Source organism: Phyllostomus hastatus, unplaced genomic scaffold (assembly GCF_019186645.2).
Source record: "Phyllostomus hastatus isolate PE091 unplaced genomic scaffold, TTU_PhHast_1.1 phas_contig_16, whole genome shotgun sequence".
In the NCBI taxonomy this organism is placed as follows: Eukaryota; Metazoa; Chordata; class Mammalia; order Chiroptera; family Phyllostomidae; genus Phyllostomus; species Phyllostomus hastatus.
The window spans coordinates 23,336,172-23,348,511 of record NW_025333643.1 but is presented as its reverse complement, the minus strand read 5'-3'; positions in this window follow the sequence as shown (position 1 = coordinate 23,348,511).

The window sequence follows — 12,340 nt, the reverse complement described above, 5'->3', positions numbered from 1 at the left end:
AATTTCTTTACTCTCCTGTCCAATCAGCCATGCATAGTTTTTTGTTTGTTTGTTTGTTTGTTCTTTGTTTGTTTTTATCTTCAGTGTTTTATTTAGTATTTTCATTGTAGTTCACTGCGTGGGATTTCTGCAAACATCTAGTCCACCAGATAGCCAAAATTTGAAATCTCTTCCTACTCTTCCCTTTCTCGGTCCCACATTTACTTCCATTGTAACACACAATTTATCATTATTTGTTTAATTGTTTATTTTTTGTCTTCCTTACTATAGTATATCATCCATGAGGGTGGCAACCCTGTTGTCTTCTTTATCATTTAACTTCATCACATAGTTAGTTAGCATTGCTAGGCTTTGAGCACATTTTTATTAAATATATATATGTGTGAGTGAAAGTTCAGGAAGCTGGGGGACTAGTACATGGTGATAAGGAGAAGGCAGGTTCTTAGAGAAGGTGTTTACTCCACACCTTGTATTTGAGGGGAAGGCAGAGAAGGCTACACACAGCTGATGCATTTAGTAGAAACTGTGGAAGAACAAATGTCAGGCAATCCGCAGAATTGCCAAATGAAAGAAACACTGTAGGTTTCACCATGGAGTGAGGGAAAAGGGTTTTTTACAGGCTGAAATGATTGAAAAACATTTATAGTCTTTAATCAGTCTACAAATTGCTAATTTGAGGACCATGTTGTAAAGTGTTTTCAGCTCATTTTGTCTTAATTTACATTTTTAAAAAGCTTGGTGCATTGATTGAGGTTATAGAAGGGCTACAGGCCCCAAGGAAAGCATATGAAATGTGTGAACAAAGAACTTGCACTACTGTTCACCCTTTGACCTCCTATTCCTCGCTTCTGCTCCAACAGGTTTTATTTATTTTAAGATTAAAGCAAATCACCAGTGGACATATAGCTATTGCTTTATGGTGAAATGCAAACATGTGAAAAGCGGCATCATCGGATTCTGTCACCTTTGAAAAATGATTCATTTTTTTATGGTCTTTGTTTTTCACTCACAGGAAATCTGATAATATTTCAGAGACTAAAATCATTCCCTAAGCTAAAATAGCCTGTTGAAAGTAAATATAAACCAAGTGAAAGCTAGAAGAGCAGAGATTTATTTATTTTATTTCATTTTTAGTTATAGTTTACATTCAATATTATTTTGTATTAGTTTCAGGTATATAGCATAGTGGTTAGACAATCATATGATTGATTTTTTTCATATGACGATCAAATTTTTTGATATTTCCTGTACCCACCTGGCACATACATAGTTATTAGGATAATATTGACTATATTCCCTATGTTGTACTTTACACCCTGAGACTATTTTGTAATTACCTATTTGTAGCTCTTAATCCCTTCACCTTTTTCACCCAGCCCTCAAACCCACTGCCATCTGGCAACCATCTGCCTGTTCTCTGTGTTTATAAGCCTGTTTCTATTTTGTTTGTTTATTTTGCTCTTCAGACTCCACATATAAGTGAAATCAATGGTATTTGTCTTTCTCTGTCTGACTCATTTCACTTAGCATAATACCCTCCATACTGTCACAATTCTTTTTTCATAGCCAAATAATATTCTATTGTATATATGTACCACCACTCTTTTATCACTCGTCTACTGATAAGCACTTGGGCTGCTTCCATAGCTTGGCTATTATAAATAAATAACATTGTGATGAACATAAGGATGCATATATTCTTCAGAATTAGTATTTTGGGTTTCTTTGGATACCCAGAAGTAGAATTGCTGGGTCATAAAGCAGTTTATTTTTTAATTTTTTGAGAAACTCCATACTGTTATGGAAACTCCACAGTGGTTGCACCAATCTGCATTCCCATCAACAGTGCACAAGGGTTCCCTTTTCTTCACATGGTCATCAACTTGTTTGATTTATTGATGATAACCATTCCGACGAGTGTTAGTTAATATCTCATCATAGTTTTAATTTGCATTTCTCTGATGATTAGTGACATTGAGTATATTTTCATATGTCTATTGGCCATCTGTATGTCCTCTTTGGGAAAGTGTCTGTTCAGGTCCTCTGGCCATTTTTAATTGGATTATTTGGGATTTTTTGGAGTTGAGTTGCTTGAGTTCGTTATAAATTTTGGATATGAACTTGAATCTGGAAACATGTCTAGTCATACTATTATAATAAGGAAAATAAATCATAATTGGATTTCACTGAGTCACAATTTACCCTGAGATTAGCTAATTGTATTACATTAGAGAAATCTAACACTCATAAACACACTGATTAATACGTCTGCTCTAGACTCTGCACCATCATTAATCAATTATAGAGCTTCTCCACTGGGCCTCAAAATCCTTTTCAACATGGAACAGCAAGAAAAGAAGCCTAAATGCCATTTCTGGTTCTCATTGAACAAAGACACCACCACTATTTGCCATTTTGCCAGCCAAGCAAATGCTTAACTCACCTCCTTTAGTGTAGATTCTGGATTTCATGTTGGTTAACTTATATTTGGTAGTTCAGGGTTGATCTCAGAAGCTTGGTGAAATTGATTTCTATGTTTCTTTTTCATATATAATCCATTTTTTATTTATTCTGTCTCTATCCTTCCATAATTATTTCTTTTTCTCTCTTTATCTCTTTATCATAGTTCATATAGCTCTCTCTATATATAGATATATAGTTTATATATATAATTTACATATAACCTATATATAAATTATATATATATAGTTTACAAATTAAGGACATTTCAAACAGCAGAGAAATGTGCAACCATATAAATGAAATAACCTTATTCTCCATTAAATGAACTTCATGACTATGACCCCTTCTGAAAATGCTAGAAGGAGAAAAATCTCTGTATAGCAGCAGTGAACATTGTGATAACAATCAGCAAACAATTTTTCCTCAGTGAAGAGATTTTCCATCAGATTTCATTTGACCTTGAACACTGTGTTAGCAATGAATAATTAATAGTACTTGTTACAGTAATGCCCTATTTAACTGATGTTATCAGGGAATTAGATGCCCTAAATAAGTGTATTTTCCAGATACAAAAACTTGGTTCCTTTATGCACAAAAAACCTTTACTATAACCATTTTTGATGCTTATTTTTCTAAAATGTGGCAATATTTTGTGACTTATTGACATTCACTGAAACATAAACATTTTATTCATTGAATAAATACTATTGAAGCCTCTTATGTACCAGGCACTGTGGCTGCTATGGGCAATGTAACAATGAATGAAAGAGAGACAGAGAACCTATTTTTATTAAACCTATGTGTTGGTGGAAAAGAGATATAAACACAAGGGATCACACTGAAGTACTAAGATAAGAGAAGTATAGACTATGGTGAACTACACTGAAATGAGTAGCAAAACAGTTGAATTCAAACTTGGCTGAGTTTTTCAAAATGGTTTACCTCTCCGCTAAATGTCCTCGTATTGCTATATCTTGAGTTCTTATGATTGATCATGGTCACTTATCTTCTCCTTTAAAGTTAACTCTAGTTTCTTGCTCCTTGCTGTGTGTGTGGTGCTGCTCTACTATTTTTTTTTTGTTACACAATTATGTGCATAAAGTGATTAAACTAAGGATGGCAAATACCTGGTGTATTAGTTATTTGTTGCTGCATAACGAGTTACCCCAAAACTTACCAACTAAAAAGAGTGCACATTGATTATCATATAGTACCTCTGGGACAGATCCAGAATGTTTAGCTGGATCTGCTGCCTCAGGCTTTCCGACATGGCTGCACACAATCAAGGTGTCAGCCTGGACTGGGGTTATATCTGAAGGTAGGATTCCATAAGTCCAGGACTGTTGGACTAAGAACCTCTTTTTGCTGGCTGTTGTCTGAATGCCACTTCAATTCCTCATTACATGAGCTTCTTCAATAAGGCAAAAAGCTTTCTTCATCAAAGCCAGCCAAAAAGCATCCACTAGCAAAATGGAAGTCACATTCTTGTAACCAAATCATAGAAGTGACAATCAATCATCTTTGTTGCATTCTGTTGGTTCCAATCAAGTCACTAGGTCCTGTCCACACTCAAGAAGGAGAATTCCAGGAGGGAGATCATTGGGAGCCACCATTGAGGCTGCTTACCTCACATAACAAGCCTATTATCATCTTTCATAGCAAACATCACTAATCATTCATGGTGCTCTCTCCCACTAAGTCCAGAAAGGGCTTCAAAATCCTAGCTAGTAGAGGACTCCAAGAGGCAGGCCTACTACTAATCAGTTGGTGAGATAAAGCTAGTTTGTCTCCTCTTATTTAAATAGTAGCCATTTCAAGTAATTGCTATGGGGGAAACATTTAGGTTTAGAATCTAGACAGAAACAGGTGGCTCTAGTTGGAAACAGAGCTACAACATGGCCATCATTTTTCAAGTCGATGGGAAGGGAGCACAACCTCTAGCAAAAATCAATTGATAAAGTCTCATAGTCAAATATCTCATTGTATGGACCAAGAATCACATATCACAGAATGCGAGAGCTTATTGAAGATCAGATCATATTACAGTTGGATATACTAAAGGAATACAATCCTAACCAGGACAGAGTATTCCTTTGGTTACAGTTATCATCATTTTACTCAATGAAAAATACCAAAAATGGATATCACATGCCATGACATATCCTGTATCTTTACCTTATGCCTGTCTCAGATTTAAGGGTTTCCTGCTAATATCTATACCAGCGTTTCTCAAGCTTTCTTCACGTACTCTGTCTTTACATAAATATAAAAATCTCATTACCTATCTGCAAAGGAGCTTCTCTATACCCTCTCCTTTGAGAATCATTCACATATCTCTGCATGTTTTATTCCTATTATACAATGAGGACCTTCTCATTCTTAACAAATCCTTTTCATTTGTCCACACCAGTTTGGACTCTTAAAGGCTTCGTCTTTTTACCAGTGTTCCTAAAAATATAGTGATCTTCAAACTGGGGGTTAACAGTCTGTTTTCCCCTAGAAAATAAGATTTTTAATAAGATTTTTACTTTAAAATAATTTCAAACTTTCAGAAAAATCCAATAATAATACAATGAGTTCCTGCATGTCCTTTACCTAGATTGCTCACATTCCCCTATTGTTCTCTCAATTTGTTTAGATACTTATATTTGATTTCTTAAACCACACAAAAGAAACCTGCAGAGATGACACCCCATTACTCCTTAGTATCCCAGGGTGTATTCCCTACAACAAAGGGTACACAGCCAGGGTATAGCCACAGCCATGCAACAATGATGCCTTCCAATCTTTTGAATTTCACCATTTTATCCCAATAATGTTTTTTACAGGTCCAGATCCAACCCAGATCACACGCTGTATTTGGTTGTCAAATCTCCTTACCTTCTTCCCCTTTGGAACAGTCCCTCACTATTCCCTCACCTTTTGTGACTAAACATTCTTTGTTGGGATTGCCCTGCCTGGTATCAGAAGCTGTAACAACCCCCTCCACCCTCCCCACCCCCCCCCACCCCCGGCCAAGGCTAAGGCTGAGGCAGTGGCCTTGGACTGTAAGCCAGCAAGGAGACAAAAGCTTATCTCCCTGGCAGGAGCACTGCTTCTGCTGCTTCATTCATAACTGAACCCCAATGCTTGGTTGGTTAGCCAATGACAGGTAAGATTCCCCAAGGGGGAATGATCTAAGACAGGCATGATCATGTGGGAGGCCCCCAAGGAAGGACTTTGGGGGCTACCGCAAAAGGGGGTGATGGATCTTTGCTCCTCAGCTGTGTTATAGCCTGAGTCCTCCTCCTCTGGGAGAAAATCTCCTTATCTCTTGGTTGCCTTAGTTCCCTTGCTCCACCTAAGCCTAAAACAATGACAGGGTGGTGCAGCTCTGTGCTGAAAAGGGCAGGTTCCCCAAGTGATCAGGCCTAAGAAGGAATATGTAAAATCCTGTGAAAACTGCTTTGTTTAGAATGCTCTCAGTTAAATGATAAGGGTCCAAGGAAGAAGTAAGTTTGTTCTTTAAAGTTTTACAGCTCTTTGACCCTGACTCAAAATAGGCCCTCAGACTGTGTTATCTATTGTTTGATCCTTACTTCCTAACAATGAATAATGAGTTTTACCTGAATTCTTATTCAAACGAAACCAATAAAAAGCCTCTCCGGAGGGGGAACATGGCGCTCTACCCGCCAGAGAGAGAGTGGCCATGGTGCCCTCCAGGAGAGAGGGTGGCCAAGCAGTGCCCTCCAGGAGAGAGAATGGCCAAGGTGCTCCCCACATGAGGAGTGGCCCTTCTGTTCCTATTCCCCCACAGGACCTGGTTGTCTCTGTGCATCTTTTTCTCGTGTGTTGACGAGCCATCCACAGCATTCTGCGGTCACCGCCAGCCGGTGATTGCATCAATTCTTGAAGATTGCAGGCCAGTTACTTTGAAGAACATCCCTGAATTTAGGTTTGTCTAAATGTTTCCCCAAGATTAGATGCAGGTTATGCTTTTCTGGTAGAAATATCAGAGAAACAATGCTGCGTCTTTCTCAGTGCATCCATTGAGACCCATTGTCCAGAAATAGTATCTGCCAGCTTCCCTACTATAAAGTTAACTTATAAGTATTTTGTACTTAGTGATAGTGAAAGAGTAATTAATTCATGCTTTGTGGGGAGACTCTTTGAGACTCTAGAACTGTCATGCTCTTCCTCAGACTTTCCCCAACCATTTCTAGCCTCTGCTGATGATTCTCACCTACATCTGTTATTATGCTCGTAGTTACCACAGAGATTTTTAAGGGCAACTTTGGCATGAATGGTTTTAAAGGAATAATTGCCAGACTGTCAGCTCCACTCCAGATGCTCCTAAAACTGTTCTCAGAGCATGCTGGTTCTCCCTCCAAGACCTCCAGGGGACATCTCCTACAGAACACCACAAACAAAGTGAAAGATGCGCTTAGAGTTGTACCATGGACCCCAGCTGGTCTCCTCTCTCACTTCCCCTTTAACAGCTTCCTTTCTCTGCTTTACCAAAGAAAGACCCACTTCTCACCCTTTTGAATCTTACTGTGGTGCATTCCCCGAGTAAAAAAAAAAAATCTAGAACTCCAGACAAAGGATGGATTCAAAACCTAGCAGTTAGTGTTGAGAAACTGAATTATCCTGATGATTGGGTTACAAATCCTTTTCAGTTCTTTGCTTTCAGGAAAACTGAAGAAGGATCTGATAGAGATGGTAGATCATTAAAAATAACTTTTGATGATAGATCACTATATGATTTTTGGTAAACAACTTGGAAAAGTTTATAAAGAATTGAGTGATGTTCCTATAACAAAATTCTTTCCATTCCCATCTACTTATGTGAACAATGTTTTTCAGTTCTTAAAAGTATGATTAAAAGAAAAAAGAGGGAATAAAACTTATGCTGAACCCTATCTCATTCGGGCAACAAGAAATATTCAGGACTTAATAAGAAGGAAAAGTCTCATCCATTTGAGACATAAACTTTCAATAAAATTTTACTTCTTATGTTTCATAATAATTTATCAAAATTTATAATGTATTTATTGTTTTGAGAAATTAAGTATAAATAAAAATAATTGAGAACTCAACACATAGAAATTGTTTAACATTTAACACCAAGTTTACAAAAAATACTAAAGATTTTAAAGTTAAACTTTGTATAGAATCTTGATCCAGAAAAGTATGACAGAATGGTTAATAAAAAGACTTCCAAGCATTAAAATATACTGCATTGTAGTAAACTCTGTTCAGAAAGTGTCATGGAAACAAGGAGAGGAGAAATGTGTCAAATCCTTTGATATTTAGCTACCCCTGGATGAATTTGAAAGAATGAATAAAACTGTTTGTATTTTGTAGCATCAACATTTTAACCAGTGCTAGAAATTACACAACTATTTAACCTCATGATGAAATTTTTATCCCTCAGTTTTAAAATGTTAGGGATAAATGATTTTTCAAACACTTTAGGGGCCACATGAGCAACAGTATAAGAAGAACATTGCAATGACACTTTCCCTCTGAATGTACTAATCATAGCATCTCTCTGGGGTTTTACCTCCTATTTTCTTTTTTTTTTCAGCCTCCTATTTTTTGTGATGCATATTTGGCTTCCCATCCAGAGTCTGTCTCCACCTTGTTTTATGAGCCCCCCACACCCATCACAGCCTACTCCAAACCCCTAACCCCAGTGGGGCTGCAAACCCAAGTCAAAAATCAGCCTGTCCATTGGCAGCAAAGGCATGCCAATCATCTTTATAGATTCTCAAATTAAAGTACATCCTTGGGGTATTGTATTTATTACACCCATATTCCTAGAACACATGGCCTCCCTCTGAGTATAGTCAAGATCTCATGTCCTAAGAGCAAAAACTTGCCCTTGTGACAGGTACACCCCTTTTTATGATTTGGATTGAATGAGGGTCACCTTACTCAGGATATGTACATCATATCAGGCCCACTAAGCTGTGGGTAAAGCACAATAGAGTAAGCAGGAAGAGGAAAATCAATGGCAATGTTTACCTTGTAGGATCTTTGTTAAAATGCAGATTACCAGGCATTGCCAACTAGGTCATCTAATTTGGTGTGTGGGAGAAAACCCAGTACCCCAAGCACAGTACCACTCAGGGAGCTTAGTTGATTTTTCTCCTTGGACCACACCTTAAAGATCACTGCTTCAGAGTGTGGCCTTTTATCCTAATTCAGGCATCTCAAATCAATTCTTTTTTTTTCTACCCAGGTACCCAGTATTCCAAAGGGTTAAAAACAGATTAGTAAATCAGCTGAGGGTAAGTGAACTATTAACATACATTTTTATTTCTATACATTATTTCCAACCTGATTACTTACATCAAATGACCCTGCATTCTATATTTAAAATATTATTCTAATTGGAAGTATAATCAAGCACATAGATTATATCATATTTTTAATTTAATTAAATTTCAGAATATTTAATCTCCAAAAGTAGTACATGAATTAGGAAAACTAAATGTCTACTTCCAGCCAAGATGGAGGTAGGCACATTTTGCTTCCTTGCACAACCAAAAGCAGGACAACAACCAACTTAAAAACAAAAACAACCAGAACTCCCAGAAAATTGAACTGTATGAAGGTCCAACAACAAAGGAGTTGAAGAAATATTCATCTAGACTAGAAAGAGGGGCAGAGGGGGCAGATGGGGAGGAGAAGATGCACAGCAAGAAGGCAGCTGGCAGGCCATGCAGTCCTACATTAATATGTAGATAAGCCAGGAGGAACAACTAGGGAGCAAGACAGACCATACAACCTAGGGTTCTAGCGTGGGGAAATAAAGCTTCAAAATTTCTGGTAGTAAAAACCTGTGAGGGTTGTGGTGGTGCGAGAAACTCCCAGTCTCACAGGAGAGTCCATTGGAGGGACTCACAGAGTCCTAGAATGTACATAAACCCACCCACCCAAGAATTCACACCAGAAGGGCCAAATTTGCTTGTGGGTAGTAAAGGATGTGACAGAAAGCAGGGCGAGAGTCAAGCAGGCAGCATTGTTCCCTCTATGACACCTCCATCACATACAGCACCACAACACAGTGAAGTAGGTTGCTCTGCCCTGGCAAATGCCTAAGTCTCTGCCCCTTACAATGTAACAGGTGCACCAAGACAAAGAAATACAGGCCAAATGAAAGAACAGATCAAAACTCCAGAAAAAGAACTAAGTGATGAGGTGATAACCAACCTATCAGATGCACAGTTCAAAACACTGGTAATCAGGATGCTCACAGAAATGATTCAGTAAGGTCACAGATTAGAGGAAAAAGTGAAGGCTATGCAAAGTGAAATGAAGACAAATGTACAGGGAATCAACAGTGAAGGGAAGGAAACCAGGACTCAAATCAATGATTTGGAACAGAAGGAAGAAATAAATATTCACCTCAAACAGAATGAAGAAATAAAAATTCAAAAAAAATGAGGAGAGGCTTAGGAACCTCTGGGACAACTTTAGAAGTTCCAACATCTGAATCATAGGGGTGCCAGAAGGAGAAGAAAAAGAGCGAGAAATTGAAAACTTATTTGAAAAAATAATGAAGGAGAAGTTCCCCAACCTGGCAAAGGAAATAGACTTCCAGGAAGTCCAGGAAGCTCAGACAGTCCCAAAGAAGTTGGACCCAAGGAAGCACTCAGCAAGGCACATCATAATTGTATTGCCCAAGATGAAAGATAAGGAGAGAATCTTCAAAGCAGCAAGAGAAAAGGAGACAGTTACCTCCAAAGGAGTTTCCACAAGACTATCAGCTGATTTCTCAAAAGAAACCTTACAGGCAAGAAGGGGCTGGCAAGAAGTATTCAAAGTCATGAAGGCAAGGACCTACACCCAAGATTACTCTATCCAGCAAAGCTATCATTTAGAATGGAAGGGCAGATAAAGTGCTTTTGAGTTAAAGGAGTTCATCATCACCAAGCCCTTATATGAAATGTTAAAGGAACTTATCTAAGAAAAAGAAGATCAAAACTATGAACAGTAAAATGATAACAAACTCACAACTATCAACAACTGAACCTAAAAAAAAATAAAACAAAACCCTAAGCAAACAACTAGAACAGGAACAGAATCACAGAAATGGAGATCACATGGAAGGTTATCAGCAGGAATGGGGGAGGATAGGGGGAAAGTACAGGAAATAAGAAGCATAAATAGTAGGTACAAATTAGACAGGGGGGAGTTAAGAATGGTATAGGCAATGGAGAAGTCAAAGAACTTATGTGTTTAATCCATGGAAGTGAACTAAGAGGGGGGATGAGGGAGAGGGGGCAGGGGGTGCTCAGTGGAAGGAGAGAAAGGGGAGAAAAAAAGGGACAACTGTAATAACATAATCAATAAAATATACTTAAAAATAAATTTCTAGTAAAAGAAATATAAATGACAAACACTTTAATTGGTCCTTTCTAATTAAATATAAAATTATCATGTGATAATATTACAAAAATATTAATGAAAGCCCATGATGAGGGTGTGGAATAATAGATACAAATAGAGTTATGACCTGGGTCTGTATTTCTACCAAATTAATATGGCCATACCTAGAAACAATATCTTATATTTCTACTCTCTTTTAGCCAGTAATGCCACCTTAATAAATCTACCTAAGGAAATTCAATTACCTAATTTAATCATTGTAAAACTGTGTTACTTATAGAACAATAGTAGCAATAGAAAGAAAACAACTAACATAAGGAATTGGGGGTAAATTCACTGGAATAGTATAGTATAATTATTTAAAATCTTATTGTCAGAACACACTTAATATTAAGAGATAATGTTTAGGATATGATACAAAATGAATCCAAAATGTGTTAAAGAGAAAGAAAGGAAGGAAGGAAGTGAGGGAGGGAGAGAAGGAAGGAGGAAGGGAGAAAATCTAAAACACATATAGGTAAGAAAAAAAAGATAATCATGATGATGGGTTGAAAGATAATTTATTTACATTTTCTGAAGCTTTTAAATTTTTTCCAATGCACTCATCAATTTTATAATCCAAAGCAGTGTTGCTTTAAAAACATATTAAGTGTTTCAATTTCTGAACTGCTAGTTTTGAGGAAAAACAGATATCATGGTCCACCAGCAGTATATCTGCACCAGAACTAGCCTGTTTTCCTGTTCGCATAGTCTGTGGACAGCACCTTAACTTAGAGTTACACCTGAAGGCTCTCTCTCTCTCTCTTTCTCTCTCTCACACACACTCCAAGAGGGATACTCTAGCATGTGCCTTGAGAGCTTACTTCCTTTCCTTTGTCTTGAATAATTTAATGGAGCTGAAGGAAGCTATTCTTTTCTATGAGCTGATATTAATGGGTGGGGAAAACCATGCCATTTCATTTATCAGCATTATCATGATTAAATGTCCTCTCTTACATTATTCATTAATGCAACAAATAGTTTTAAGTGCCTATTAGACACTTAGGTAGTCATGCTGATGAAGACAAAGATGGATGTATTCATTCATTCATTCATCTGTTTAGTCAGTCAGTAAATAGTGTTTCCTACAGTATTCACCCTGTGTAACAGACTCTGTTCAAGACACTGCAAACACAATGGGAAACTAGACAGCTCCTTGACTTCAAAGAGCTTATGGTCTAGTAGGAGAGAGAGATAAAATAATAAAGAGGGAACAAATAAATAAAAATAATTTTAGGTTGCAGTATGTGCCATGTGGGAACACTGTAGCCAGGACTAGCAGTGGTACCTCAAGAGATTAAGTAGTCTTGGAACACCTCTCTAAGTCAGAGACATGGGGCATGAATTGGAGAACAAGAAGACACCAAAGGGGGAAGAACTGAGCTCCAAGTGGAGAGGAAGAGCAAACTCCAACTTGAGACAGAAAAGGATGCAAAAGAATAGGAAGATACTTCATGCA